Genomic DNA, 25,978 nt, shown 5'->3' with positions numbered 1-25,978 from the left:
AAAAGATTGTCCAACCAATTACAGCACATTGTGATGGAGCACTGGAACAGCAGCTCTGGCAAAATATGTCTGACTGGGAGGAGGTCCAGCGCAAACATTTTAGCCAGTTTGCCATTGTACAAACATGCCTTTGGGTATTTGGTTTCATAGGGCCCCTCCTGCATAAACATAACCGTGATAGTAGCCTGGATATTTTTCTTTTCTGGAGCCACTAACATAGGTCACTTCTGAGGAATAAGAGGTGGTAGACACTGTATGCTATGGTGACTCCATCTGACTCTTGTGTGTGCAATTTTGAAGTTGCTGTGGTGGATGATACTACTTGCCCACTGCTGGAGATTGGACTGATTTGCATAAAGCTATCACCCTCTTCTTGCTCATCACCTTCACCTCCCACTGTGATCAGAGCTGATTATCCTTTCTCATCACCACCACCGCCTGCAGCAATCTTTTCAGGGTGCTTCTCCCTCTGGATTGCATGAAGTTTTTTCAAATGGGTCTATTGGCCTCCAGTACTATAGTGTGAATTAGACTTACCTCAATGAACACTTGCATGGCAAATGAAGCATATTGCAATGTTATCCTCTTTCTTTCTAATTGTAAAGAAGTCCCAAACTGGGGAGAAGAACTTTTTTAGTAGGTCACTGGTGCCACTGCCATTTGCCAAATAACTGGAGGGTGCTGGGTATGTCAACAAGGGCCTCTATGCAGTGCATAATTTGACTGAGGTAGTGGTGGATGCAGCTCTCAGTGGGGACCTTACAAATATGAAGTCTAGCAGTTGTACCACTGCCACATCCCTCAGAGCAGGTTGACCATGAGTGGTTATTGTGGTGTCCTCAAAGACAGCTTCTATAACAATGACTGGCTCGCCCTCCTTATACCCATCCATAAGTGTTAGGCTTTCAGCAACTTTCATTTTTTTTACTTGCCTCTCGTGGTGGGTCTCGGACTCAGCCAGGGTCCAATCCATGTCCAGCTAATATGAAAGGGGGAAGGGGGACTTGAAGAAGATGTTGGAGTACACTTCCTTTTCCTTGCTGGAGAATAGGAAGCCAATGGCTCAAGAAGAGGCACAACTTGCTCAGCAGGAAGCTCAACCTCCTGTTCTGCCCCTACTTCAGGAAGATCTACTATTGCTGGCTGCAGCTCCTGTTGTCCACTTAGCTCAGTTTCCTGTGACATTTGGGTACTGGTTTGTGGCTGAGACAACTCCAGTTGAAACTCACTGCTCGTTGCCTTGATTGCAGTAGCTTCCTGGCTGAGAGACATGGCTTTGGGCCTAGGTTGGGGTAGTGTCATAAATGTGGGAGTGCTGCTCCCAGATTGCTGTCTAGAGGACAGTGCAGCAGGCACACGTTTTCTGAAAAATGTTTGGGGTGGCACAGCAGTGGTGGAAATCTACATTTTCTTCTCCTCATTTGTCACTTTCTTGGCAACACCTTTCTTTGGGACCATCGTAATCTCTGCCAGATGGCAGTGACACTAAGCTGCACAAGTGAAAGAGCCTGGAGGACTCACAAGTTGTGGTCACGTCACTTTGCGCTGGCCTTCTGTCTGGTAGTACTCTGTGGATGATGTACAGGCAATTTAATTTAGTCTGGTTAGTGTATCCATTCCAAAGGCAAACCACACCACCATAACATAACATTTCATTTTCAATCCGGATCACTGTTTGCTTTAGGTGCATCTAAGGGTAGACACCTGTTGCAGACAGGGGGGTCCAGGGGAAAATTCAATAATCATTAAAAAATTAACACTGGGGTGTGTCTATAGCAGGCAGGGGGCTCAGTGGAAATGGAATAAGTCTGCCTATGACAGGCATGGGGTTCAGGGAATAATGGAATAATCCTTAAAAAATGAATGTTGGTATGTATCTATGGCAGGCAGGGATTCCAGGGGAAAATGGAATAATCCTGGCTATGATGGACAGGTGGTCCAGAGGAAAATGGAATAATCCTTAAAAAATAAATGTTGGTGTGCACCTATGGCAGACAGGGTGGTCCAGGGGAAAATTAAATAACCCTTGATAATGAATACTGGTGTGTGCAGATGTACACCTATGGCAAACAGTGAGTCCTGGGGAAAATGAGTAATGACCAACTTAAAAAATGAATGCTGGTGTGCGGCAGGCACCTATGGCAGGCAGGGGTGGATAGAGGGAAAATGTATAAAACAATAGAAAAATAAAAAAATAAAAAAGGTAAAGTAATAAAAAATAAATAAATACATTAAAAAATAATTGCTGGTCTAGGGGACTGTGAGCAACTTAATGGGATTTAAGAGGGAAGACGGTGCAGGTGAAAAATGGAAAAAAATGCAAATAATAATAAACGCTGTTCATACATATATTGAAATCATCCTCAAGCATATTAAACCGATTTCAGAGAAAAGTAAAAAACAAATGAACAAAAACAAAAAGGCATAGCCCTTTCTTATCAATCGCCCTAGAAAATAGCTTTCAAAATTGAAAAAAAAAGTATTTACCACTGGTTTGCTGCACGGAATGGCCACCAGCCACATGGTCAACCAACAACAACAACAAGCAAGGAGGCATAGTCACACAGAGAACATGTAGGGATATGGAAAAAGCACACTGCCTGCCTACACAAAATATCCACATGGTCAAACAACAAGCAAGTAGTCATGGACAACAAAGAACACATGCAGGCCTATGGAAAAATCACACTGGCTGGCTAGGCTACACAAAACGGCCATCTACCACATGGTCCAACAACAAGCAAGGAGGCACGGACAATACAGGTCTATGACGAAAGCACAAAGACAGGTCGCCAACCACATGGCCAAACAATAACAGCTTGGAGCAAGGGTGCATGGTTAACAAAGAACACATGCAGGACTACGGCAAAGGTGCACTGGCTGGCTATGCAAAATGGTCACCAGCCACATGGTGAAAGAACAAGCAAGAAGGTATGGATAACAAAGAACACATGCAGGCCTGTAGACACTGAGTACACAAAATGGTCCCTGGCCATGTGGCATGAAGAACAAACAAAGATAAGTGGTGGTCTATGGTAAACCCACACACACACACATACTGGGCAGACGAAGGAGGCGAGGTAACAATGAAGAAAACAATACCATTAATTCAGCAATGCGAAAAACAAATATTTAGGGGGTCATTACAACCCTGGCGGATGGTGTTAAATGTGCGGTAATACCGCAAACAGGCTGGCGGACAAAAAAAGGGAATTATGACCCTGGCGGAAACCGCCAACAAAGACAGTCACTTTAACACACCGCCCGCCACAGCGGTACAGACAAGCAGCGCGGCGGTCACCGCCAATAGACAGGCGGAAGACAATGTACCGCCCACAGTATTACAATAGGCCAATCCGCCACCTTTTCCGGGGCGGATTCACCGTGGAGAAAAACACGGCGGAAACAGTTACTGCAATGGGAAAACGCTCACCTGAACACATCCCATGAGGAACGAGGACTCCATGGAGCCCGAATTACACATTCTACCGGCCCTTGTATTCCTACTCATCTACGAAGACCAACAACGGCGCGGCCGAAGACAATGGTGAGTACTGCACCTACGACATGGGGAGGCAAAAGTGAAGGGGACACACACGAAACACCCCCACCCACACCCCCACCCTCGCATATTAAAACATACACACCAATGCATCCACAAAAATCACAGTAACAACCCACAATCCCCCCGGAAGAATGCAAAGACAAAGCAAAATCAGTTCAAAGATTGTAATGTAGCAATACACATGTCTGTCAAAAATATACAGATATATAATAAAATCAACCAGAAATATATACATTACGAGAAGTAGTGCAGATATGCACATATCAATGTCCGTGCACCACTAGTCCAAAAATGCATGGGCGAAGCCCACAGTAGATACCTGTCCACAATCGGAGAGAACACTGCTGGGGCATCAGATAGAAATACTACAGGCACCTCAGGGGGAAGGGAAGGGGGGGCACCTCAGCCGGATGACTGCAAAGCCAGATCCACGACGGGGCTCCATGCCCATTGGTGTATCCTGGGGAGTGCAAAGCCACAGTCTCTCAAGTCTATACAGTGGGTGGCTTGCCCACTGGACCATCCTGGGGAGTGCAAAGCCACAGTCTCTCAAGTCTCTACAGTGGGTGGGTTGCCCACTGTTCCATCCTGGGGAGTGCAAGGCCACAGTCTCTCAAGTCTATACAGTGGGTGGCTTGCCCACTGGACCATCCTGGGGAGTGCAACGCCACAGTCTCTCAAGTCTCTACAGTGGGTGGGTTGCCCACTGTTCCATCCTGGGGAGTGCAAAGCCATAGTCTCTCAAGTCTATACAGTGGGTGGCTTGCCCACTGGACCATCCTGGGGAGTGCAAAGCCTCAATTTCGCAAGTAGATAACAGCACCACTGGCTCTGGAGGGGGACTGGTGCCCAGAGTGGATTAGTCTCCCCGTGAATGTTCCTGTCCCGTCACTGACCCAGCTGCACATGGGATAACGATGCTTGATGTGGCGGTCTTATCATTCTTACCCGGTGCATGCCCTGTTCAGCGGTGCTTTGCCATGGCGGTCTCTGGACTGTTCAGCGGTGCTATGCCATGGCGGTCTCTGGACTGTTCAGCGGTGCTTTGCCATGGTGGTCTCTGGACTGTTCAGCGGTGCTTTGCCATGGCGGTCTCTGGACTGTTCAGCGGTGCTTTGCCATGGCGGTTCTGGACTGCTCAGCGGTGCTTTGCCATGGCGGTCTCTGGACTGTTCAGCTGTGCTTTCCCATGGCGGTCTCTGGACTGTTCAGCGGTGCTTTGCCATGGTGGTTCTGGACTGTTCAGCGGTGCTATGCCATGGCGGTCTCAGGACTGTTTAGCGGTGCTTTGCCATGGCGGTCTCTGGACTGTTCAGCGGTGCTTTGCCATGGTGGTCTCTGGACTGTTCAGCGGTGCTTTGCCATGGCGGTCTCTGGACTGTTCAGCGGTGCTTTGCCATGGCGGTTCTGGACTGTTCAGCAGTGCTTTGCCATGGCGGTCTCTGGACTGTTCAGCGGTGCTTTCCCATGGCGGTCTCTGGACTGTTCAGCGGTGCTTTGCCATGGCGGTTCTGGACTGTTCAGCGGTGCTATGCCATGGCGGTCTCTGGACTGTTCAGCGGTGCTTTGCCATGGCGGTTCTGGAAGGGGCATTGGTGTGTGGCATGAAGTTCCCAAGACTGGGCATTGGTGTGTGGCATGACGTTCCCTAGACTGGGCATTGGTGTGTGGCAGCCGGGGCCCTCCTGGGCACTGACTCCGGCAGTGGCGGTGGTCTCCTGACCAGTGACGATACTTGGGCCCTCCTGGGCAATGACTCCGGCGGTGGCGGTGGTCTCCTGGCAGTGACGATACTTGGGCCCTCCTGGGCAATGACTCCGGCGGTGGTCTCCTGACCAGCGACGATACTTGGGCCCTCCTGTGCACTGACTCCGGCGGTGGCCTCCTGACCAGTGACGATACTTGGGCCCTCCTGGGCAATGACTCCGGCGGTGGTCTCCTGACCAGTGACGATACTTGGGCCCTCCTGGGCAATGACTCCGGCGGTGGTCTCCTGACCAGTGACGATACTTGGGCCCTCCTGGGCAATGACTCCGGCGGTGGCGGTGGTCTCCTGACCAGTGATGATACTTGGGCCCTCCTGGGCACTGACTCCGGCGGTGGCGGTGGTCTCCTGACCAGTGACGATACTTGGGCCCTCCTGGGCAATGACTCCGGCGGTGGTCTCCTGACTAGTGACAATACTTGGGCCCTCCTGGGCAATGACTCTGGCGGTGGGGGTGGTCTCCTGACCAGTTACAATACTTGGGCCCTCCTGGGCACTGACTCCGGCGGTGGCGGTGGTCTCCTGACCAGTTACGATACTTGGGCCCTCCTGGGCAATGACTCCGGCGGTGGTCTCCTGACCAGTGACGATACTTGGGCACTCCTGGGCAATGACTCTGGCGGTGGTCTCCGGACCAGTCACGACGGTGCTGGCGGTGGCATCTCGATCCGCCGGGAAGGATGCCGCCCTTCTCTGCCGTGATACTCACAACAGGCTGGGCAGACTTCCTCTGGCCCTTCCCCACCTTTGGTGGAGTCACAGCTGACTCTCCAATCCACATGGGACCCCTGTGAGTTGTTTTCCCTCCAGGAGTCTTCACACGGTCCCGTCATCCAGTTTCCAATTTCAGAGCCTTTACAGGGGGTGGGCTGCCAGTGCCTTGGCTCCGGGTCATACTGCCTGCCCTGGTGGCCGGTGCACTCCACACACCTTGAACAGGCACCACTGGTATTGGAGGCTTTTTGGCTAAGGCGCTACGACAGGACTGATGAATTGGAGGGGGGGTGGGGGCAAAAAGGTCAACTTTACAGAGGGACAGTTTCTGACGAACACTGGGATGGGTAGTTGGAGGGGGCCTGGGAGTGGAGGAAGAGGAGGTGGTTGTAGGAGGTGTCACTTTAGGTGTTTTGGGTGCAGGTGCAGGTACTGGAGGCTGTCGTAAGGTGGATGGATGTTGGGTGTGTGGGTGCTCGCGTTTGTGTACTTTTGGAGAGGGCATCACAGACACACTGGGAGAGGACACAGGGGACGTGTAAATGGCAGTGGAGGTGGTGAGTGCAGGTGAGCGGGAAGTGGTGCTGGGTGTTCTGTTGCGAGTCCTGGTGCCTGTAGATGTAGTGCATGTGTAGACGAGACTGGGAGGGAGGCGGGAGCAAAGGAGGCGGGGGACACATTGGAGGAAGTGGATGTTGCTGTGTCTGTATGTGTGTGATGCTTGCGTGAGTGCCTGTGGGTTGTGTGGTGCCTATGTTTGCTTGAGCTACCTGTGTGTGTTGACTTGTGTGCATGCTGGTCTGCAGGTGTGCTTGGGATGGGCTGGGGTACAGGCGATTGGGTCTGGGTGGAGGAGGTTGGAGGCTAGACACAGGGACAATGGCTGCCATCAGTGCTGAGGTCAGAGATTGCAGGGTTTGCTGAAGGACAGCCTGACCAGAATGAATGCCCTCCAGGAATGCATTACTGTGTTGCAACTCTCTTTCTACACCCTGGATGGCATTCACAATGGTAGACTGCCCAACAGTGAGGGACCTGAGGAGGTCAATGGCCTCCTCACTGAGGGCAGCAGGGGTGACTGGGGCAGGGCCTGAGGGGCTGCTGGGAGGGCGGTGCTGGTAGGGGAGGTGGCGGCTGTACCTGTAGAAGTGGGGCCCACAGATGGTGCCGCCACCACAAGGGAGCTCCCATCGGCGGACGAGTCCGTGTCGCTGCTTGGTGATCCGGTGGCCGACGTGAAGCTCCCCTCGCCCACCGTCCCACTGGTGCATTCTGAGTCCGTGGTGTGGCCCTCCATGGCCATGTGGGATGCAGCTCCCTCGTGCTCCGGTGCCACTGTACCTCCGCCTGATGATGCTGATGAACATAAGAACAGCGAAAGCACAAAAGGGGGGGGAGACAGAAGAAGAACAGGTTGAGTGCATGGCATACCGCTACCGTTGGCGGACAAGACAGACACAGCAGCCCCCTGCACTATGCCGTGCTCCTGGCCTCTGCATATGCAATTCCTGGGATATGGCCTACATGGCTATGGTGGACATCTGCACACATGGATGCCACAGGGGCATATATACCTGTACTTGGCACTCTACTGCGGTGGTGTAGAGTGCCACATGGGCTGCATTACAGAGGGGCCTAGTCTACGTATTTCTGGCTGGCCTAGGTACACCCACAGGCCTCCTCCTCCACCCAGACCCCTCCACTGCGCGCAAAGTCCGCAGAATGAGGTTGTACTCACCCCCTTGTGTCTGCTGTGATGCCCTCAAGCGCCCATCCAACTCAGGGTAGGCCACCGCCAGGATCCGGAACATCAGGGGGGTCATGGTGCGACGGGCACCGCTCCCACGTTGGGAGGCCATCCCCAGCTGAGCCTCCACCGTCTTCTTGCTGCAGCGGCGAATGTCCTCCCATCTTTTCCGGCAGTGGGTGCCCCGTCTCTGGTGGGCCCCCAGGGTCCGGACGTCCTTGGCGATGGCACGCCAAATGTCCCTCTTCTGGTGGGCGCTGACCTACATGACATGCACAAGGGAAGACGAAAAGTCATTACCAACTACACTGTCGATGTGAGTGGCCCCCTCCCTACTCTAGCCATGTGGCCCATTCATTCACATGCATTAATGTTCCCTGAACTCTGCCCCCTTCCCTCTTACAACCAGCTCTCTCCACCCAGGCCTAGCCCATACAACGTGCTCCCTGTGTACTAACCTGTTAGTCTGGAGGACCGTAGAGTAGCGTGTACTGGGGGAGGACCCCGTCTACCAGTTTCTCCAACTCCTGAGCAGTGAAGGCAGGGGCCCTTTCCCCAGACGCAGCAGCCATCGTCGCTTCCAGACCGAGGTCACAGAAGCACTTGCAGTGTAGGTCCTCTCCTGTCGAAGATCAGGTATCTAGTGATTGAACAGATAGAAAATGGCGGTGACGTCCGCAGCGGTGACGTCCGCGGCAGTGCGTATCATCACCGCCGCCGCACCTGTTCATTGGCTCCTGGGGCCTATAGGGTCCTATGTTAACCAATGCAGCATTGCACTGCGGTCTACGACCGCCTACCGCGACGGTGTGCAACACCAGCGCAGTTACCCCACAATCCCATTGTCCCAGTTTAGAGGTCAGGCAGCCGCCATTTCAGGGCCCCACATGGCTTCATTTACTTCTGCGTCACAGATAGCTAGGCCTACACTCAACACACATACAGGAAGGGTTTTGTGTTTCAAATCAAATCAAATCATTAACATTTATAAAGCGCGCTACTCACCCGTGCGGGTCTCAAGGCGCTAGGGGAAAAAGGGGGGGGTTATCGCTGTGCGAACAGCCAGGTCTTTAGGAGTCTCCGGAAAGCGGAGTGGTCCTGGGTGGTCCTGAGTCTGGTGGGGAGGGAGTTCCAGGTCTTGGCCGCCAGGAAGGAGAAAGATCTCCCACCCGCCGTGGAGCGGCGGATGCGAGGGACAGCAGCGAGTGCGAGGCCAGAGGAGCGGAGGAGGCGGGTGGGGACGTAGAAGCTGAGGCGTCTGTTGAGGTATTCCGGTCCCTTGTCGTGGAGGGCTTTGTTTGCGTGGGTGAGAAGTCGGAAGGTGATCCTTTTGCTGACTGGGAGCCAATGCAGGTGTCTCAGGTGTGCGGAGATGTGGCTGCTGCGGGGTACGTCGAGGATGAGGCGGGCCGAGGCGTTTTGAATGCGTTGCAGGCGATTTTGGAGTTTGGTTGTGGTCCCGGCGTAGAGGGTGTTGCCGTAGTCCAGGCGGCTCGTGACGAGGGCGTGGGTCACGGTTTTTCTGGTGTCGGCGGGGATCCAGCGGAAGATCTTGCGGAGCATGCGGAGGGTGAGGAAGCAGGCGGAGGACACGGTGTTGACTTGCTTGGTCATGGTGAGAAGAGGGTCCAAGATGAAGCCGAGGTTGCGGGCGTGGTCTGTGGGGGTCGGTGCGGTGCCGAGGGCCGTGGGCCACCAGGAGTCGTCCCAGGCGGACGGGGTGTTGCCGAGGATGAGGACTTCCGTTTTTTCAGAGTTCAGCTTTAGGCGGCTGAGCCTCATCCAATCTGCGACGTCCTTCATACCCTCTTGTAGGTTGGTCTTGGCGCTGGCGGGGTCCTTGGTGAGGGAGAGTATAAGTTGGGTGTCGTCGGCGTAGGAGGTGATGATGATGTCGTGCTTGCGTACGATGTTGGCGAGGGGGCTCATGTAGACATTGAAGAGTGTAGGGCTGAGTGATGAGCCTTGAGGTACGCCGCAGATGATCTCGGTGGGTTCTGAGCGAAACGGAGGGAGGTAAACTCTTTGGGAGCGGTTTGCGAGGAAGGAGGCGATCCAGTCCAGGGCCTGGCCTTGGATCCCGGTGGAGCGGAGGCGGGTGATTAGGGTGCGGTGACAGACGGTGTCAAAGGCAGCCGAGAGGTCGAGAAGAATGAGGGCGACTGTTTCACCGTTGTCCATCAGGGTTCTGATGTTGTCTGTGACTGAGATGAGGGCGGTTTCAGTGCTGTGGTTGGTTCGGAATCCGGTTTGTGAGGGGTCGAGCAGGTTGTTGTCTTCCAGGAAGGTGGTCAGCTGTTTGTTGACGGTCTTCTCTATTACTTTGGCTGGGAAAGGCAGAAGAGAGATGGGGCGGAAGTTTTTCAGGTCGCTCGGGTCAGCCGTAGGTTTCTTTAGTAGGGCGTTGACTTCGGCGTGTTTCCAGCATTCGGGGAAGGTAGCAGAAGAAAAAGAAGAGTTGATGACGGTCTGGAGGTGCGGGGCGATGATGTCGTCGGCTTTGTTAAAGATGAAGTGCGGGCAGGGGTCCGAAAGGGGCGCCGGAGTGGATAGAGTTCATGATGGATTTGGTTTCTTCCGTGTTGATGTGGGTCCAGTTGTTGAGGGTGATGGCCGGGGATGCGGGTTCGGTGGTGTTTGGTTGGGTCTGGTGTCCGAAGCTGTCGTGGAGGTCGCTGATCTTGCGATGGAAGAAAGTGGCGAGGGATTCGCACAAATCCTGTGAGGGTGTGACGGCGTTGGCGTTGGCGCTGGGGTTGGAGAACTCCTTGACGATGCTGAAGAGTTCTCTGCTGTTGTGGCTGTTTTTGTCCAGTCTGTCGGTGAAAAAGTTCCTTTTGGCAGCGCGGATCAGGTGGTGGTGTTCGCGGGTAGCGTTCTTGAGGGCGGTCATGTTGTCAGCGGTGTGGTCCTTGCGCCAGGCTTTCTCAAGGGCGCGACAAGTTTTCTTTGATTCTTTGAGGGTGTCAGAGAACCAGAGAGGTTTTTTGGTGTTGGTCTTCGATGCGTGCGTTTGAGGGGAGCAAGGTTGTCTGCGCAGTTGGAGATCCAGTTTGTGAGGTTGAGGGCTGCGTCGTTGAGGTCGGTGGTGAGGGTGGGTTGGTTGGCGGCGAGTGCGGAGAAGAGTTGCTCTTCAGGGATCTTTTTCCACTGTCGACGAGGGATGGGTTGAGTGCGGAGGTGGCGGGTCTCGCGTCGGAATGTGAAGTGGACACAGCTGTGGTCGGTCCAGTGTAGGGCGGAGGCGTGGCTGAAGAAGACGTGTTTGCTATCGGAGAAGATAGGGTCGAGCATGTGTCCGGCGATGTGGGTGGCGGTGTTCACCAGTTGTTTGAGGCCGAGGTTGGCGAGGTTGTCGAGCAGGGTGGTGGTGTTGGGGTCGTTGTTTTGTTCCAGATGGAAGTTGAGGTCGCCTAGGAGGATTTAGTCCAGTGAGGCGAGGGCGTGCGGGGAGATGAAGTCGGCGATGGCGTCGCTGAAAGGGGCGCGTGGTCCGGGAGGACGGTAGACGAGGGATCCTCTGAGGGTGGTCCTCGGGTCGGTGCGAATCTGAAAATGCAGGTGTTCAGCGGCGAGAGGGGTGTCTTCGGTGGAGGTGGTGACGCTGATGGAGTCTTTGAACACGATGGCGATACCTCCTCCTGCTTGGTTGGTGCGTTCTTTCCTGGAGATCTTGTAGCCTTCGGGGATGGCAGTGGCGATGTCTGGAGCAGAGGAGGCGTTCATCCAGGTATCCGTGATGAAGGCGACGTCCGGTGCTGTGGAGTCCAGGAGGTCCCAGAGTTCAACGGCGTGTTTGTGGACAGAGCGAGCGTTGACTAGGATGCACTTGAGGTGGTTGATGGCGCGTGGGCTTGTGGTCGTGGTAGTTGCCTGGTGGAAGATGCGTTTGCAGGAGTTGCAGGCGAAGGGTCCATGGGTGCGTTTGGGGTGAGCTTGGAAGCAGGTGTTGGAGCGTCCTGGGTTGAGGGCATGGAGGGTGGTGGGGTCGTAGCGGATCAGCGGGGCTTGAGAGAGCTGGGGACCAGGGGTCGTGGTGCTGGGCGCGGGCCAGGCGTGGACGGGCACAGACGGGCACAGACGGGCTTGCCTCTGGGGCGCCTCCGGCGCGCCAGCGGCGCGGACGCACAGCGGCCGCCATATGAGGTAGGGGGGGGAGGGGTCAGCTGGGGGCGAATGGGAGCTGGGGGGCGGGGCGTGCAGGAGGTTGCGGCGGGAAAGCGCGAGGGAGGGAGGGACAGGTAGAGTGAGAAGAGCTGGGGGAGGGGGATTTAAGGGTGAAGGGGGGTGAGTGTTAGGAGGTTTAGGAGATTAGGGAGAAAGATAGGAGTAGGGTTGTGAAGATAGGGGAGGAGGGGTTGTAGAGGTGGGTGAGGGTGAGAGGTAGAGTGAGAGGATAGGAAGATAGGTAATAGAGGGGGTGGCGGGAGGGGGGGAGAGATAGAGAAATAGATAGAGAAAATAGGTAGATAGAGAAATCGATAGATAGAGAAATAGATAGAGAGATAGGAAGATAGGAGGAGGTGGAGAGTGAGGGAGTTAGATAGTGGGATAGAGAGATAGAGAGATAGGTAGATAGGAGGAGTGAGGGAGGTAGATAGTGAACGGGTTAGATAGGGGAGAAAAAGGGGGGGGATGCGAGTGAGGGAGGGGGATGAGGCAGGAGCAGGAGGGCAGGCGCGGGGAGAAGAAGACGGAGGAGGCAGAAGAGCCGAAGGCAGAAGATAGAAGACAGAAGACCAGAAGACCGGAAGAACAGAAGAACAGAAGAACAGAAGAACAGAAGACCGGAAGAACAGAAGACCGGAAGAACAGAAGAAAGGAAGACCGGAAGAACAGAAGAAACACAGAAGAACACAGAAGAACAGAGAAGAACACAGAAGAACACAGAAGAAGATACAGAAAACAAAGAACAGAGGGCAGAAGACCACAGAAGAAGATGGGGAAGAAGAGAAGAAGAGAGAAGACGGGGAAAAGAAGAGTACAGAAGAAGATTACAGACGAGGAGCGAGGAGGAAGAACAGAGAAGAAGAAAAGAAGAAAAGAAGCAGGAGCAGGAGAGAGGGTGAGTAGCGCGGGGCAGAGCGAGGGGCTGGGAGGTGGGGGATACTTACTGTGAGGTGGGTCTCAGCAACTCAGGAACGTGGAGGAGCTGGAGGAGCTGCAGCGGCAGGGGGAGCGACCTACCCTTGGGTCAAGGGTCGCTACCACTGTCGCGCAGCGGCCGCCATATGAGGTAGGGGGGGGGAGGGGTCAGCTGGGGGCGAATGGGAGCTGGGGGGCGGGGCGGGGCGTGCAGGAGGTCGCGGAGGGAAAGCGCGAGGGGGGGACAGGTAGAGTGAGAAGAGCTGGGGGAGGGGGGTTTAAGGGTGGATGGGGGTGAGTGTTAGGAGGTTTAGGAGATTAGGGAGAAAGATAGGAGTAGGGTTGTGAAGATAGGGGAGGGGGGGTTGTAGAGGTGGGTGAGAGGTAGAGTGAGAGGATAGGAAGATAGGTAATAGAGGGGGTGGCGGGAGGGGGGGAGAGATAGAGAAATAGATAGAGAAAATAGGTAGATAGAGAAATCGATAGATAGAGAAATAGATAGAGAGATAGAAAGATAGGAGGAGGTGGAGAGTGAGGGAGTTAGATAGTGGGATAGAGAGATAGAGAGATAGGTAGATAGGAGGAGTGAGGGAGGTAGAGAGTGAACGGGTTAGATAGGGGAGATAGAGGGGGGGATGCGAGTGAGGGAGGGGGATGAGGCAGGAGCAGGAGGGCAGGCGCGGGGAGAAGAAGACGGAAGAGGCAGAAGAGCCGAAGGCAGAAGATAGAAGACAGAAGACCAGAAGACCGGAAGAACAGAAGAACAGAAGAACAGAAGAACAGAAGACCGGAAGAACAGAAGACCGGAAGAACAGAAGAAAGGAAGACCGGAAGAACAGAAGAAACACAGAAGAACACAGAAGAACACAGAAGAACACAGAGGAACACAGAAGAACACAGAAGAACACAGAAGAACACAGAAGAAGGTACAGAAAACGAAGAACAGAGGGCAGAAGACCACAGAAGAAGATGAGGAAGAAGAGAAGAAGAGAGAAGACGGGGAAAAGAAGAGTACAGAAGAAGATTACAGACGAGGAGCGAGGTGGAAGAATAGAGAAGAAGAAAAGAAGAAAAGAAGCAGGAGCAGGAGAGAGGGTGAGTAGCGCGGGGCAGAGCGAGGGGCTGGGAGGTGGGGGGTACTTACTGTTAGGTGGGTCTCAGGAACTCAGGAACCTGGAGGAGCTGGAGGAGCTGCAGCGGCAGGGGGAGCGACCTACCCTTGGATCAAGGGTCGCCTTGGTGTAGTTTGGTGTAGTCTTCTGTGTAACTGTGGGTACATACCTGGAGGAAAATTGACTTTATCGTCACTGTTGTCCTTCGTAGGCGCCGTCAGCTGGGACATGTGAGAAGATGGAGGAATCCTCCGGTGTACCGACCGCTGGTGGACCTGTTGACAATGGAAGAGCGACATGTCATCGTCACCTACAGATTTGACCATGCCACAATCCAGGAACTATGTACCCAGTTGAAGCCAGACCTGATGTCACCAATCCGCCATCCCACTGGAATCCCCCCTGACGTGCAGGTGCTGTCAGTGCTCCATTTCCTTGCAAGGTGGTCATTTCAGACAACAGTGGCCATGGCATCAGGGATGTCCCAGCCTATGTTTTCCAACGTGTTGTCCAGAGTGTTATCTGCATTGCTGAAACACGTAAGGAGATACATCATTTTCCCTGAGGTGGAAGATTTGTCTACAGTTAAAGGTGACTTCTATGCCCTTGGACATATCCCCAACGTCATAGGTGCCATTGATGGGACCCATGTAGCTCTGGTCCCCCCCCACAGGAGTGAACAGGTGTACAGGAACAGGAAGAGTTATCATTCCATGAATGTACAGATGGTCTGTTTGGCAGACCAGTACATCTCCCAGGTTAATGTTATGTTCCCTGGCTCAGTGCATGACACCTACAACCTGCCCAATAGCAGCATCCCTGATATGATGGATCAACTCCAGAGGCACTGTGTATGGCTATTAGGGGACTCTGGTTACCCCAACCTTTCCTGGCTATTGACCCCAGTGAGGAATCCCAGGACCAGGCCAGAGGAACGCTACAATGAGGCCCATGGGCAGACTAGGAGGGTGATCGAACGCACCTTTGGCCTCCTTAAGGCAAGGTTCAGGTGCCTCCATATGACAGGTGGTTCCCTATTCAACTCACCGAAGAAGGTGTGCCAGAACATCATCGCCTGCTCGATGCTTCATAATTTGGCTTTGCGATGCCAGGTGCCTTTTCTGCAGGAGGATGGTCCAGATGACGGTGTTGTGGCAGCTGTGGAGCCTGGGGACAGTGATGAGGAGGAAGCTGAGGAAGAAGACAACGACAACAGGGAGTCATACAGCAATATTTCCAGTGACACACAGGTGAGAACATTATCAGTTTTACCATTACATTCACTGTCACACGTCTTCCTCTATCCTGTGTGTAATTTAAGATTTAAGGGGATTATTTGGTAATTGAGTTGTTTCTTTCTATTACGGTTTCACAGGTGTGGTTACCAACGTGTGTCATCTACTTGCATCCTTCAAGGACCTGTGATGTGTGACATTGGTATGTTGCCTTTATATCTCACAACGCATTTTTACACTGTAATAGATATTACATTTTAACAAATCATAGACTGACTCCAGATTATTTAGTGTTTCAAGGGTGTTTATTGAAGTGCTCAGAAATGGGAGGGGGTGGCAAAATGGTGATGGATGATGGCAGAGGAATGTCCATGGCAGAATCCAGTCTATTAGTCTCACAGGTGCACTGCCCATATGGGCATAGGAAGTGGAGCTGGGGCAGTTCAAGTATTGACATGGTAACAAAGTGGGACAGTGGGGGGACAATCAGGGTGGTCTCATTTCCTAGCGGGGGTCTTGCCATCTTGCACTGTCCTGTTCCTGGATTTCAGGGACCGCTTGCGTGGTGGTTGTCCGTCTGCAGGGGGTGGGGTGCTGGTGTGGTGGTCCTGTGGCGGGGCGTCCTGTCCACTAGCGCCGGCGGAGGTGGTGGGCAGTTCATCGTCCTGGCTAGTGTCAGGGGCCCCTTGGAGTGCCACAGTGTCCCTCAGGGTCTGCTGTATGTCCATCAGCACCCCTACGATGGTGCCCAAGGTGGAGCTGATGGTCCTGAGCTCCTCCCTGAACCCCAAATACTGGTCCTCCTGCAGGCGCTGGGTCTCCTGAAACTTGACCAGGACCGTCGCCATCGTCTCCTGGGAGTGGTGGTATGCTCCCATGATGGAGGTGAGGGCCTCATGGAAAGTGGTTCCCTTGGCCTGTCCGCCCCCTGTCGCACAGCAGCCCTCCCAGTTCCCCTGTGTTCCTGTGCCTCTGTCCCCTGGACTGAGTGCCGACTACCACTACCCCCAGGTCCCTGTTGTTGTTGGGGTGGTGGGTTATCCTGGGTTCCCTGTAGTGGTGGACACACCTCTGATTGACCTGTCCTGGGTACGGAGGTTTGGGCCCGCTGGGTGGGTGCTGTGCTGGTGTTACCAGAGGGTGGAAGGTCAGTGTTGGGCTGTGCCTGTGCAAGGGGAACCGACTGTCCCGAGGCCCACGATGGTCCGGGCTGGTCATCAGGATCCAGTAGGGCAGAGCTGCTATCGTCAATGTGGGCCTCTTCTGGGGGTGGAGTGGTGTTGTCTGGACCCGCTGGTGTGGTGACGGTCCTTTGTGTTCCTGCAAGGGCATAAGAGCATGATTATTGCATGTGTGTGTGTGATGGTGTGCAATGGGTGGGTGTCTGTGTACCCCAGTGCAAGCATTCCTGTGTGGGGGCTTGTGTGATGATGGTTAGGGGGTTGTTCTGGGTATGTGCAGTGGGCATGCTTAGGTGATAGGTGTCCATGCTTTGTTGTGTCATGTAGGGCTTGGTGTTGGGATGTGTAGTTTGTGTTATGAATACATTAGTGAGGAGTTGGGGTGATAGGGGAGGGTATGAGGGTGGGGGTGTGTGATAGCATGCAGGTAGGATGGGGGATAGGATAGTTAAGATTTGACTTACCAGTGTCCCATCCTCCACCGACTCCTCCGAGGCCCTCTGGATGCATGACGGTCAAGACTTGCTCCTCCCATGTTGTTGGTTGTGGGGGAGGAGCTGGGGGTCCGCCGCCAGTACGTTGAACCGCGATGTTGTGCCTGGAGACCATTGAACGCACCTTTCCCCGTAGGTCGTTCCACCTCTTCCTGATGTCCTCCCTATTTCTTGGGTGCTGTCCCACAGCGTTGACCCTGTCGACTATTCTTCGCCATAGCTCCATCTTCCTGACTATGGATGTGTGCTGCACCTGTGAGCCAAATAGCTGTGGCTCTACCCGGACAATTTCCTCCACCATGACCCGGAGCTCCTCCTCGGAAAAGCGGGGGGGTCTTTGGCGTGCCATGGGGTGGTGTGTGTGATGTTTGGGGCGGTGTGAGTGTTGTGTGTGGTGATGTGTAGTGGTGTGCGGTGTTTTGTGCATGGATGTTGTGTGGGTGATGGTGTTGTGTGCCTTTGTATGGTGGGGTTGTCTTTGCTGTGCTGTCTATCTGGCCTTCGTCCGTGAATTGTGGTCATAGGGGTTTGTGGGTGATGTGGGTGTGTGTTTTATATTGTATTGGGTGTGTGGGAGTGTTGTTTGTATGTGTTTCAGGTCTGTGTATTTTGAATTGTCGAATGTGGCGTGTTTTGGAGATGTGTGTGTATTTTGAGCGCGACGGTGTGTATCGCCAATGGAATACCGTGGTTGAAAGACCGCCGCATGAATTTGTGGGTCGTAATAGCATGGGCGTGTTTCTGTTGGCGTGGAGGTGGAGGATTTGTTATCGCCAGTTTATCACTGACCTTTGGTGTGGCGGACTTGTGTGGGTGTCTGAATTTCGGCGGATTCCGAGATGTGTATCATAATAGCTGTGGTGGAATTCCGTGGCCACGGTGGTGTATTGGCGGTCTTCTGCACGGCGGTAAGCGGCTTTTACCGCCAATGTTGTAATGACCCCCTAAGTGAGCTATAACATTTTTACAACTGCACACATCCATCAAGGCATCAAACATGCACTATGTGGTCAGCTTGCTGCCCCTACCACCACCTCTCTGCACTTCATTGTCCATATGCATTCATACGCCCCCTCACGCCTGCTCTCCATAGTCCATTGTGCTGCCCCCCTATCTGCCCTGCATGGCCAGCTTGCTGCCCCTGCCCCTTCCCACTGTCCTCTGTTGTCAATGCCCTTGCTTCCTCTGTCTTGCCCTCCAGTCTCCGTCCCACCTGCCCTATGTGGTCTATTATGTTGCCACTGCCACTGTCACCTGTCCTATGTGCTGCCCCTATCCATCCCCCTGCTCTCCATGGTTTGTTGTACTGGTACAGCCTCTCTTTTCTGTCCTGCATGGTTGGCTTGCTGTTGTTGTCCACATCTGCCTTCCAGGGTCTGTTGTTCTGCCACAACCCCTCCTACCTGCCCTCTGTGGTCCCCTGTGCTGCCCCTACCCCTCCCATAGCTCTGGCGTGGACATTGTGCTGCTTTTGCCCTTGCTTCCTCCCTCTTCCCTCTATAGTCATAGTCTATGCCCCTGCTCTCTCCCTCCCCACAGTAAACAAAGGAACAAATAGAGCAATAACATTATGGGGGGTTATTACAACTTTGGAGGAGGTGTTAATCCGTCCCAAAAGTGACTGTAAAGTGACAGATATACCACCAGGCGTATTACGAGTTCCATAGGATATAATGGACTCGTAATACGGCTGGTGGTATATCTGTCACTTTACCGTCACTTTTGGGACGGGTTAACACCTCCTCCAAAGTTGTAATAACCCCCTATGTATACATGACAAAAGTGTGGCATACCTCAAGTTATCTTAACAGAATCGAAACTGTGAAACCAAAAGAATTTACTTTAGAAAGGAACAAAATGAGGATTGTATTCTCATAGAAATTATGGTTAGTGCTATAGAAAGCTGAAATTAGAACACATTTTGTTAGTTGCCAAATATAGACAAAGATGATTTAGGGGGTCATTACAACATTGGCGGTAAAAGACGCTTACCGCTGCGCAGAAGACCGCCAATACACCGCCGCGCCCGCGGAATTCCGCCACAGCTATTATGACACACATTTCGGAATCCGCCGAAATTCAGTCACCCACACAAGTCCGCCACACCAAAGGTCAGTGTTAAAATGGCGAAAACAAAACCACCACCTCCACGTCAACAGAAACACGCCCATGCTATCACGACCCACGAATCCACGCAGCGGTCTTTCATCCGCGGTATTCCATTGACGGTACACACCGCCGCACTCAAAATACACACACATCTCCAAAACACCGCCACACTGGACAATTACAAATACACACACCTGATACACATACAAACACCACTCCAACACACCCAACACAATATAAAACACACACCCACATCACCCACAAACCCCTACGACAACAATTCTGAAAGAAGGCCAGAGAGACAGCACTGATTAGACAATCCCACCACACAGAGGCACACAACACCATCACCCACACAACATCCACGCACAAAACTCCACACACCACTACACATCACTATACTCATCACCACATACACCACCTCACACATCACACACACCACCCCATGGCACGCCAAAGACAGCCCCGCTTTTCCGAGGAGGAGCTCAGGGTCATGGTGGAGGAAATCGTACGGGTAGAGCCACAGCTATTTGGCTCACAGGTGCAGCACACCTCCATAGCCAGGAAGATGGAGCTATGGCAAAGAATAGTCGACAGGGTCAACGCAGTGGGACAACCACCCAAGAAATCAGGAGGACATCAGGAAGAGGTGGAACGACCTACGGGGGAAGGTGCATTAAGCGGTCTCCAGGCACAACATCGCGGTACAGAGGACTGGCGGCGGACCCGCACCTCCTCCCCCACAACTAACAACATGGGAGGAGCAAGTCTTGACCATCATGCATCCAGAGGGCCTCGGAGGAGTCGGTGGAGGAATGGACACTGGTAAGTCAAATCTCAACTATCATATCCCCCACCCTACCTGCATGCTATCACACACCCCCACCCTCACCCATCACTCAAACTCCTCACTGATGTACTAAGAACACAAACCACACATCCCAACACCAAGCCCTGCATGACACAACTAAGCATGGTCACCACTCCCCAAAGCATGCTCACTGCACATACCCAGAACAACCCCCTAACCATCATTACACAAGCCCCCACACAGGAATGCTTGCACTGGGGTACACAAAACCCATCCATTGCACACCATGACACACACACATGCAATAATCATGCTCTTATGCTCCTGCAGGATCACGAAGGACCATCACCACACCGGAGGGTCCAGACATCTCCACTCCACCCCCAAAATAGGCCCACAGTGACGATAGCAGCTCTGCCCTATTGGAGCCTGATGACCAGCCCTGACCATCGTGGGCCTCGGGATAGTCGGTTTCCCTTGCACAGGCACAGCCCAACACTAACCTTCCACCCTCTGGTAACACCAGCACAGCACCCACCCAGCGGGCCCAAACCTCCGTACCCAGGACAGGTCAATCAGCTGTGTGTCCACCACTACAGGGAACCCAGGATAACCCACCACCCCAACAACAACAGGGACCTGGGGGCAGTGGTAGTGGGCACACGGTCCAGGGGACGGAGGCACAGGAACACAGGGGAACTGGGAGGGCTGCTGTGCGACAGGGGGCGGACAGGCCAAGGGAACCCATTCTCCACGAGGCCCTCTCCTCCATCATGGGAGCATACCACCTCTCCCAGGAGACGATGGCGATGGTCCTGGTCAAATTTCAGGAGACCCAGCGCCTGCAGGAGGAACAGTATTTGGGGTTCAGGGAGGAGCTCAGGACCATCAGCTCTGCCTTGGGCACCATCGTAGGGGTGCTGAAGGACATACAGCAGACCTTGAGGGACACCGGGGCACTCCAAGGGGCCCCTGACACTAGCCAGGACGATGAACTGCCCACCACCTCCGCCGGCGCTATTGGACAGGACGCCCCGCCACAGGACCACCACACCAGCACCCCCTGCAGACGGACAACCACCACGCAAGCGGTCCCTGAGATCCAGGAAGAGGACAGAGCAAGATGGCAAGACCCCCGCCAGGAAATTAGACCACCCTGATTGTCCCCCCACTGTCCCACTTTGTTACCCTGCCCATACTTTAACTGCCCCAGCTCCACTTCCTATGCCCAGATGGGAAGTGGACCTGTGAGACTAATAGACTGGACTCTGCCATGGACATTCCTCCACCATCACCCATCACCATTTAACTACCCCCCTCCATTTTCTAGCACTTAAATAAACACCCTTGAACCACAAAACATTCTGGAGTCAGTCTATGATTTTGTAAAATGTATTATCAATGACAGTGTCAAAATGCTTTTTTAGTTGTTAAGGCAACATACCAATGTCACACATCACAAGTCCTTGAAGGATGCATGCAGATGACACACGTTGGTAACCACACCTGTGAAACCGTAATGGAAAGGAACAACTCAGTTACCAAATAATCCCAGTAAATTACACACAGGATAGAGTAAGTCGTGTGACAGTGAATGTAATGTTATAAATGAAAATGTTCTCACCTGTGTGTCACAGGAAATATTGCTGTATGACTGACTCCCTATTGTCGTTGTCTTCTTCCTCAGTTTCCTACTCATCACTATCCACAGGATCCACAGGCTCCACATCTGCCACAACACCGTCATCTGGTCCATCCTCCTGCAGAAAAGGCACCTGGCGTCGCAAAGCAAGATTGTGAAGCATCGAGCAGGCGTAGATGATCTGGCACACCTTCTTCGGTGAGTAAAATAGGGAACCACCTGTCATATGGAGGCACCTGAACCTGGCCTTCAGGAGGCCGAAGGTGCGTTCGATCACCCTCCTAGTCCACCCATGGGCCTCATTGTAGCGTTCCTCTGCCCTGGTCCTGGGATTCCTCACTGGGGTCAATAGCCAGGACAGGTTGGGGTAACAAGAGTCCCCTAATAGCCACACACAGTGCCTCTGGAGTTGACCCATCATATCAGGGATGCTGCTATTCCACAAGATGTAGGCGTCATGCACTGAGCCAGGGAACAGAGCATTTACCTGCGAGATGTACTGGTCTGCCAAACAGACCATCTGTACATTCATGGAATGATAACTCTTACGGTTCCTGTACACCTGTTCACTCCTGTGGGGGGGGACCAGAGCTACATGGGTCCCATCAATAGCACCTATGACGTTGGGGATATGTCCAAGGGCATAGAAGTCACCTTTCACTGTAGCCAAATCTTCAACCTCAGGGAAAATTATGTATCTCCTTACCTGTTTCAGCAGGGCACACAACACTCTGGACAGCACGTTGGAAAACATAGGCTGGGACATCCCTGATGCCATGGCCACTGTTGTCTGAAAAGACCCACTAGCAAGGAAATGGAGCACTGACAGCACCTGCACGTCAGGGGGGATTCCAGTGGGATGGCGGATTGGTGACATCAGGTCTGGCTCCAACTGGGTACATAGTTCCTGGACTGTGGCACGGTCAGACCTGTAGGTGACAATTAAATGTCGCTCTTCCATTGTCAACAGGTCCACCAGCGGTCGGTACACCAGAGGATTCCGCCATCTTCTAAAATGTCCCAGCTGACTGCGCCTAGGAATGACAACAGCAAGGATCGAGTCAACTATTTTCCAGGTATGTACCCACAGTTACACAGAACACGACACCAAACGCAAAACCCTTCCTGGATGTGTGTTGAGTGTAGGCCTAGCTATGTGTGACGCAGAAGTAAATGGAGCCATGTGGGCCCCTGAAATGGCGGCTGCCTGACCTCTAAACTGGGACAATGGGATTGTGGGGTAACTGCGTTGGCGTTGCACACTGCCGCGGTAGGCGGTCGTAGACCGCGGCGCAATGCTGCATCGGTTAACATTGCACTCTATGGGTCCCAGGAGCCAATGAGGAAGTGCGCCGGTGGTGATGATACGCACCGCCGTGGACGTCACCGCCGCGGACGTCACTGCCATTTTCTATCTGTTCAATCACTAGATACCTGATCTTCGACAGGAGAGGACCTACACTGCAAGTGCTGCTGTGACCTCGGTCTGGAAGCGACGATGGCTGCTGCGTCTGGGGAAAGGGCCCCTGCCTTCACTGCTCAGGAGTTGGAGAAACTGGTAGACGGGGTCCTCCCCGAGTACACGCTACTCTATGGTCCTCCAGACCAACAGGTTAGTACACAGGGAGCACGTTGTATGGGCTAGGCCTGGGTGGAGAGGGCTGGTTGGAAGAGGGAAGGGGGCAGAGTTCAGGCAACATTAATGCATGTGAATGTATGTGCCACATGGCTAGGGTAGGGAGGGGGGCCACGCACATTGACGGTGCGGTTGTTAATGACTTCTCTTCTTCCCTTGTGCATGTCATGTAGGTCATCGCCCACCAGAAGAAGGACATTTGGCACCCTGGGGGTGCACCAGAGACGGGGCACACACTGCCGTAAACGATGGGAGGACATTCGCCGCTGGAGCAAGAAGGCAGCGGAGGCTCAGCTGGGGATGGCCTCCCAACGTTGGAGGGGTGCCCATCGCCTCATGACCCCCCTGATGTTCAGGATCCTGGCGGTGGCCTACCTGGAGTTGGATGGGCACTTGAGGGCATCACAGCAGACACAAGGGTGTGAGTACAACTTCATTCTGCGGACTTTGCGTGCAGTGGAGGGGTCTGGGTGGGGGAGGAGGCCTGTGGGTGTACCTAGGCCAGGCAGAAATAGGTAGACTAGGCCCCTCCGTAATGCAGGCCATGTGGCACCCTACCCCACCTCAGTAGAGTGCCAAGTACAGGTATAGATGCCCCTGTGGCATACATGTGTGCAGATGTCCACCATAGCCATGTAGGCCAGATCCCAGGAATTGCATCTGTAGAGGCCAGGAGTACGGCGTAGTGCAGGGGGCTGCTGTGTCTGTATTGTCCGCCAACGGTCGCGGTATGCCATGCACTCAATCTGTCTTTCTTCTGTCTTCCCGCCCCCCTTTTTGTGCTCTCCCGGTTCTTTTGTTCATCAGCATCATCAGGCGGAGGTACAGTGGCACCGGAGCACGAGGGAGCTGCATCCCACATGGCCATGGAGGGCCACACCACGGACTCAGAATGCACCAGTGGGATAAAGGGCGAGGGGAGCTTCACGTCGGCCACCGGATCACCAAGCAGCGACACGGACACGTCCGCCGATGGGAGCTCCCTTGTGGTGGCGGCACCATCTGTGCGCCCCACTTCTACAGGTACAGCCGCCACCTCCCCTATCAGCACCGCCCTCCCAGCAGCCCCTCAGCGTTCGCCCTGTGCCCGCTCACCCAGGAGGGTGGGCATCACCTTCGCCCCAGGCACCTCAGGCCCTGTCCCAGTCACCCCTGCTGCCCTCAGTGAGGAGGCCATTGACCTCCTCAGGTCACTCACTGTTGGGCAGTCTACCATTGTGAATGCCATCCAGGGTGTAGAAAGGGAGTTGCAACACGGTAATGCATTCCTGGAGGGCATTCATTCTGGTCAGCCTGTCCTTCAGCGAACCCTGCAATCTCTGGCCTCAGCACTGATGGCAGCCATTGTCCCTGTGTCTAGCCTCCCCCCTCCAACTTCCTCCACCCAGACCCAATCCTCTGTACCCCAGCCTATCTCAAGCACACCATCAGACAAGCATGCACACACCCCAACACACAAAAGTAGCTCAGGCAAACATAAGCACCACACATCCCACAGGCACTCACACAAGCACCATACCCATGCAGACACACCAACATCCACTGCCTCCACTGTGTCCCCCTCCTCGTCGTCTCCCTCCTCCCTCCCAGTGTCGTCTACATTCTCACCTGCATGCACTACATCTACAGGCACTAGGACTCGCAGCAGTACACCCAGCACCACACCCCGCTCACCTGCACTCACCACCTCCACTCCCATTTACACGTCCCCTGTGTCCTCTCCCAGTGTGTCTGTGACGCCCCCTCCCAAAGTACACAAACGCGGACACCCACACACCCAACATCCATCCACCTCACGACAGCCTCCAGTATCTGCACCTGCACCCAAAACACCTAAAGTGACACCTCCTACAACCACCTCCTCTTCCTCCACTCCCAGACCCCCTCTAACTACCCACCCCAGTGTTCGTCAGAAACTGTCCCTGTGTAAAGTTGACCTCTTTGCCCCCCCCTCCAATTCATCAGTCCCGTCGTAGCGCCACAGCCAAAAAGCCTCCAATACCAGTGGTGCCTGTTCAAGGTGTGTGGAGTGCACCGGCCACCAGGGCAGGCAGTGTGACCCGGAGCCAAGGCACTGGCAGCCCACCCCCTTTAAAGGCTCTAAAATTGGAAACTGGCCGACGGGACCCTGTGAAGACTCCTGGAGGCAAAACAACTCACAGGGTTTCCAGGGGGATTGCAGAGTCAGCTGTGACTCCTCCAAAGGAGGGGAAGGGCCAGGGGAAGTCTGCACAGCCTAGTGTGAGCAGCACGGCAGAGAAGGGCGGCATCCTTCCCGGCGGTCGGGACGCCACCGCCAGCACCGTCGTCACTGGTCCGGAGACCACCGCCAGAGTCAGTGCCCAGGAGGGCCCAAGTATCGTCACTGGTCATGAGACCACCGCCACCGCCGGATTCAGTGCCCAGGAGGGCCCAAGTATCGTCACTGGTCAGGAGACCACCGCCAGAGTCAGTGCCCAGGAGGGCCCAAGTATCGTCACTGGTCAGGAGACCACCGCCAGAGTCAGTGCCCAGCAGGGCCCCGGCTGCTACAGCCCCGCTGGGCAATGAGGGAATATCATGCCACACACCAATGCCCAGTCCAGAGAACGTCATGCCACACACCAATGCCCAGTCCAGAACCGCCATGGCAAAGCACCGCTGAACAGGGCATGCACCGCCATGGCAAAGCACCGCTGAACAGTCCAGAGACCGCCATGGCAAAGCACCGCTGAACAGGGCATGCACCGCCATGGCAAAGCACCACCGAACAGACCAGAGACTGCCATGGCAAAGCACCGCTGAACAGGGCATGCACCGCCATGGCAAAGCACCGCTGAACAGTCCAGAACCGCCATGGCAAAGCACTGCTGAACAGTCCAGAACCGCCATGGCAAAGCACC

This window comes from Pleurodeles waltl, chromosome 4_1, assembly GCF_031143425.1.
Source record: "Pleurodeles waltl isolate 20211129_DDA chromosome 4_1, aPleWal1.hap1.20221129, whole genome shotgun sequence".
NCBI lineage: Eukaryota > Metazoa > Chordata > Amphibia > Caudata > Salamandridae > Pleurodeles > Pleurodeles waltl.
Note: the sequence above shows the minus strand (reverse complement) of the source record.